This window comes from Eptesicus fuscus, chromosome 17, assembly GCF_027574615.1.
Source record: "Eptesicus fuscus isolate TK198812 chromosome 17, DD_ASM_mEF_20220401, whole genome shotgun sequence".
NCBI lineage: Eukaryota > Metazoa > Chordata > Mammalia > Chiroptera > Vespertilionidae > Eptesicus > Eptesicus fuscus.
This window is the reverse complement of record NC_072489.1, coordinates 3,883,271-3,889,662: the sequence shown is the minus strand read 5'-3', so window position 1 is coordinate 3,889,662 and position 6,392 is coordinate 3,883,271.

The window sequence follows — 6,392 nt, the reverse complement described above, 5'->3', positions numbered from 1 at the left end:
ACTGGGGATGTGCCCGCAACCAAGGTACATGCCCTTGACTGGAATCGAACCTAGGACCCTTCAGTCCGCAGGCTGATGCTCTATCCACTGAGCCAAACTGGTCAGGGCTCTTTCTTATTTTTAAATATAAACATTTGCACATATACTTCTCCTCTAAGGACTACTTTAGTTGCAACTGGTAGATTTGGTATGTCAGATTTTTGTTCTATTATCTCAAAGCATTTTCTAATTTTCCTTGTGTTTTCTTCTTGAGCCACTGATTATTTAGGAATATCTATATATATAAAAACCTAAGTGACTGACGGACCGACTGACTGGTTGCTATGACATGCACTGACAACCAGGGGACAAACACTCAATGCATAGGATTGGGCTCCCTCCTGTCTGGATCAAGCCTGCAGGGATTGGGCCGAAACTGGCTATCTGACATCCCTTACGGGGTCCCAGGTTGCGAAGGGGTGCAGGCCAGGCCGAGGGACCCCACCGGTGCATGAATTCATGCACCAGGCCTCTAGTATTCTATAATTTCCACATTTGTCAAGTTTCCAAATTTTCTCCTCTTACTGATTTATAATTTCATTCCATTGTTTGGGTACATAACTTGTATAATTATGGTCCAGTGGCAGGTTTATAGCGCCTCTGGGGTTAGCTGACTTGGAGTGTTGGTAAGTCCTTGTTGGTCCCTGCACAGCTGCTCTATCCACTATTGAACATGCAGTGCTAACGTCTCTGCTATTGTTGAACTGCCCATTTCTCTTTTTAGTTCTGTCAGGTTTTGCCTCATGTGCTTTGATGCATGGTTTTCAGGTTCATATAGATTTATAGTTATTCTGTATTATAGGTGGGTTGATCTTGTTATCATTGTAAAGTCCAATAATGAGAATTCTCTGAACATTGGGGTTTAAAAGACCTACAACCATGTTTTGACCCTTACAGTGTCTGCTAAGCTGGTTTTATCGTTGCTTTTATGGAGGGAAAGTTTTTTAGAGGTTCTGATTCTGGCATTCCCATTACCTCATTCCCCCTTTTCTTATGATCTATTTATTTTTTATTTATTTTTGTTATTTTTAATAATTTTAATATTTTATTTTTTGATCCTCACCTGAGGATATGTTTTTTACTGATTTTGAGAGAGAGAGAGAGAAGAGAAATGTTTCTCAGACAGAGAAACATTGATGTGAGAGAGATCTATCGATTGGCTGCCTCCCATATGTGCCCCTACCGGGGATTGAACCCACAACTAGGTATGTGCCTTGACTGGGAATTGAACCTGCAATGCTTTGGTGCACAGGGCAATGCTCAACTAATTGAGCTCCCTGGCCAGGGCTCTTTAAACATTTTTTTAAACAATTGTTCATCTGTTGGAGAATCTGAGCTGTGTGACTTGCAGCTTCCCAGGCTGGATTTTGCAGTGGCACACGCTCTGCATTTCAACATGTTCTCCTGTGAAGCTCACAGCCTGGCAGCTGAGTGCAGCGCCCTGGTCTGACTCAGGTTTGGCCCCTTTGGTGGGACTTCAGATGGTGCTGAGTCATTCTACGGAGGCACGATGTTTGAATTTTTAGGGCAAATCTGTAATGCAGTCAAGTTTAGTTTAAGCAGGGAGGCAAGTACATGTGTATTTTAAATTTTTAAAAAAGACAGAAGTTTTGCCCAGCTGGCATTGCTCAGTGGTTGGGCATTGACCTATGAACCAGGAGGTCACAGTTTGATTCCCCGTCAGGACACATGCGGGGGTTTCAGGCTCGATCCCCAGTGGGGGGTGTGCAGGAGGCAGCCAATCAATGATTCTCTCTCATAATTGATGTTTTTACCTCTCTCTCCATCTCCCTTCCTTTCTTAAATCAATAAAAAATATATTTTTGAAAAAGGGCAGAAGTTGTAATCAACAAAGCCTAGGTCCTCTTAACTGGCTACTAAATAAGAAAATTCAATATATTGGTTTGTTAATCTAGATTTTTAGGTCCAAGACCATCTATAACTATAATAACTAGTAATATTTCAGTATAGTACATTAACTACCTATGCATGCTGGGTTAGAGTTGCCCAGTAATAATCATAAAAGTTAATACTTACAAAATGCTTATTTTGTTCTACGTATCATTCTAATCTCTGTTGCGTGTTGTATATATTTTCACTTGCCTCTAGTTGGCCTGTGGTAAGTTGCAAGTGTGAGCATATACAGTACATACATTTCCCTTCCTGTTCAAAGACTGGAAATGTATGTCCAATATCTCCAAGTCCCCAAGTTCAGTCTCTTCATTTTAAAAGTCTGCACAGAAACCTGTGGTGGGCAAAATATTATTTTTCTGCTCAATTGTAGCTCTTCAAGAGGTGATGTTAGAGTATCACCACAGGATATATCTGCTGAAGAAGCAGGTATGGCAACTGTAACCATTTCACACATATGTGTGCATTCATGTGCACGCCAGAGGGTGTGTCTACACGGTGCCATCCATGTTCACCTAGTCCAGTGTCACTCCATGCCTGAGAGCCCCATGAACTGAGCAACCTGACATGCAAGTTTTATTTTTACATGCATGTTAAAATGTATTAATTCATGCTGATTTATTTTCCAAGATGGTTGATTGAACCAATTTACATTCTCATCTGCAGTGGATGTGAGTCTCACTTTAGTCCAGATATTTGCCAACAAGTGGTGCTGGACCTCTTATTCTTCCCCATTTAGTTGATGAAAATATATCTCATTGTGTTTTTTTAATTAAACTTTTAATCTGGAGGTAATTGTAGATTCACATGCAGTTGTAAGAAAGAATGCAAAGAGATCCATGTACTCTTTACCAAATTTCCCTCAATGACAACATCTAGCAAAGCTATAGTAGAATATCACAGCCAGGAGATGGTGTGGAGGCAAGGCCAGACCTGGTTCTGATTTCCCACCTGTACTCGCGTAACACCTGTACTAGCAGTGGTGTTAGTTCGAGTAATTTTATCGCACGTGTAGGTTTGTGCCTACATCACTAAGCTGAAAAGAACAGTTCCATCCCCATAAGACCCCATCTGCTGCCTTTACTAGCATAACCACACCCATTTCTCCTCCATCCTTAAGCTCTGGCAACCACTAATTTGTTCTCTATTTCTATAATTTTTGTCATTTCAAGAATGTTATATGAATGGAATCATACAGTATATAACCATTGAGACTTTTTCTCAGCATATTTCTCTGGAATTCATCTAAGTTGTATGTGTCTATAGTTCATTCTTTTTAATTGCTAAATAGCATTTTATTTAGTACCTGGTTTGCTTAATCATTCACCTATTGAAGATCATTTGTTTTGCTTCCAGTTTTTGTCTATTACAAATAGAGCTGCTACGAACATTCATGTATAGGTTTGTATGTAAACATGAATTACTATTTCTTTGGGGTAAATGCACGAAGTGTGATTGCTGGGTTGAATGCTAATTGCATGCTTAGTTTTATAAGAACTGCCAAATGCTGTGCAGGTCGCTGCGCCATCCCATGTTCTCCTCAGCCCGGCCTGAGGGCCCAGCGTGTCTGCAGCCTCCCCGCCCTGGAGTCACAGTTCTCGCCACTGGCCGTCTGGTAGGTGCGCAGGGGCATCCTGTCATGGTTTTAATTTTCATTTCTCTAATGGCTAGTGGCCTCCAACATCTTTTCTCAACTTCTTTATGATTCGCATATTCTCTTTGATGAAATATCTGTTTGTAGAGGGCCGCCTGGGAGGCATCTGGGCATTTCCTTAATTATCGTCAGCCAAACTCAGGGCATAGGCCTAGTCACGTCCTGGGAACATGCTTCCCCAATGAGGCTGGACATGTTAATCAGTTCTGACTTCACAGCAGCCCAGGTGTTGGCAGGGGAGGGACTAGATATGTAAATCCAGTAATGCTGGGGCCTAGTTAAGAATGCAAATAAGCTCCTTTGATCCTAAGTTTTGGTGTTACTTCCTGGATTTTTGGGATATAAGATAAACCTGCTGTGTGGCTCAGGGTCGTCGTCATGCTGCCTCTCCACCAGAGAGGAAAGATGGCGTCCCACCCAGCCCCAGCTTCATGAATCTATTTCTGCGTCTTGTTTTCTTTATTTCTAATATTTCTCAATCCCTGGCCGCCTCCATTTAGGACCGGTTTGTTCATCTCTCTTTCCGCGTGGGACGCGGAAAAGGGAGATCCCCGCCATGTTTGGCCCCCGCCGCTTCAGGCTCCCGCATCTGTTCATGTCCTTTGCCCATTTCCTAAATGAGTTGTTTTTATTATTGATGAGTTTTGAGAGTTTTTAATGTATTCCATTTATGTGTACTTTGTCAGGTATGGGGTTTTCAAATCTTTTCTCCCATACTGTAGCTTTTAACAGTGTCTTTCTCAGAGCAAAAGTTTTTAATGTTGATAAGGTCCAATTTGTCAATTTTTTCTTTCAGAAAGTGTGCTTTTGGTGTTGTTTAAGAACAGTTTGTCTAGTCTTAGATCCTGAATATTTTCTATTTAAAAAAAAATAGTTTCATGTTCTACTTACCTCTATGATCCATTGTATAAGGTGTGACTATTTTCATGATGAGCCCAGCAATATTTCTTGAAAAGGCTGTTCTTTCTCTATTGAATTAGTATATTGAAATGAGGTCTTAATTAGCTACATCAGCCTAGAAGACTTTTAATGCATTTTTTTAGTCTTAGATTGATTAGAAATAAAAACAATGGGAATGCCTACTCCATAGGTTTCAAACAAAGGTTAAAAAAGGGAATAGGGCCGAAACTGGTTTGGCTCAGTGGATAGAGCGTCGGCCTGTGGACTGAAAGGTCCCAGGTTCGATTCCCGGTCAAGGGCATGTACCTTGGTTGCGGGCACATCCCCAGTAGGTGGTGTGCAAGAGGCAGCTGATCGATGTTTCTCTCTCATCGATGTTTCTAACTCTCTATCCCTCTCTCTTCCTCTCTGTAAAATATCAATAAAATATACTAAAAAAAAAAAAAAAAAAGGGAATAGGATGAAAAGAAAAGAAAAAATAAAACAAGAGCGGCCTCCTGGACTTCAGCTGTGAGTCCATCCATTTTGACCGGAACCTTGGACTGCTTTTCTGTCTGTAATGGATCAACAGTCTCTCTTCCCCAGGCTTCCTGGGGTAAGTAACACCTCACACCTAAAGCTCCTCCTGCCCCGGGGGCAGGTGGAAGAGGAGGGCTCTTTCTCCTGGGAACCTGCCTGTCTTGCTGGGGCCTTAGGAGGCTGGGCTCAGAGGCCTGAGCAGGGGCTGAGCAGCTGGTGAGTGCAGAGCTTGGATGAGCCCGTTGGATGGAGGGCTGGGTGCCGCGGTGAGCTTCCCACCCGCCCCCAGCATAGCACCACCATCCCTGAGCTCTGGCTGTACAATGATCCGTGACGTAAATGATAGCAGAAGCCTTCCTGGCCTCTTCCTGCTGCCACTGTGCCTGGGCTCTCCTTGATGGAGATCAGTGGGTGGCAGCCTTGCCAGGGGCACAGACATGTACATGTCAGCGCTGGTTTCAAGGAGCTCTTCTAAGAAGAGCGGGAAGAGAGGCTCAGCCTTCTGCACCCGCCTCCAGCAGAGCAGCCTGGCGCTTCCCTGCGAGTCTGCACCTTCCCAAACACGGCCTCGGCCTCGCTATTGCTTCTAGCGACTTCCTCTCGTCAGACGGGTGCTGGGGACCGTTAGAGACAGGACTGGGGCTGGGACCAAATCCAACTTCGCACGTGGTGGCTGGAGAGGAAGAGACCTGGCCCATGTATCCCAGGCAAGCGGGTTGTTAACCCAGTTCCCAGGGAAGGGAGCGGGCGGGCGAGGGGCTGCACCTGGCAGAGGTCGCTCTCTGCAGCAGCTCACACCCAGCCCGGGGGGGGGGGGGGGGGCGCCATTCACATGTCATTTGTGCATTCATTTATTCACCTAGCCCGTCATTTGGGAGTTTACTTATTTATTTCTCATTCACTGAGAGCCTATTAGCCAGCCAGCCTCTTACAAGCAGGTCCGGGGCGTAGCTCTGCTGGAGGAGGACATCTGATCGCTCTTGTCCCTGGCGACTCCTGGAGGACCCCTGTGAGGGTAAGGGGGGTGTTCGGGACATCTGAGTGGCAGGTGTGGGGTACAGGGTGGTGGATGTGAAGCTTCCCAAACACATTTCTGGGTGCTGCTTCTTGATCAGCCCGAGAATGACAGTGAGTAGGACCTGCACGCACTGCCCCCCGCCCCCAGAGCTGCACTGGGGGGGCAGGCCTTCTCGGACCCATGGCCCGGGGCAAGTTGGAAGAAGGCGAGCTTCTGCCTTGGCATTGCAGTTGTTCCGGGCATGCGGGCTGGGAGAGCGGTGGCCTGTCCACCGCTTGGGCATGGGGGCGGGGAGAGCGCTGGCCTGTCCACCGCTTGGGCATGGGGGCACACCAGGGATAGGAGGGGGTC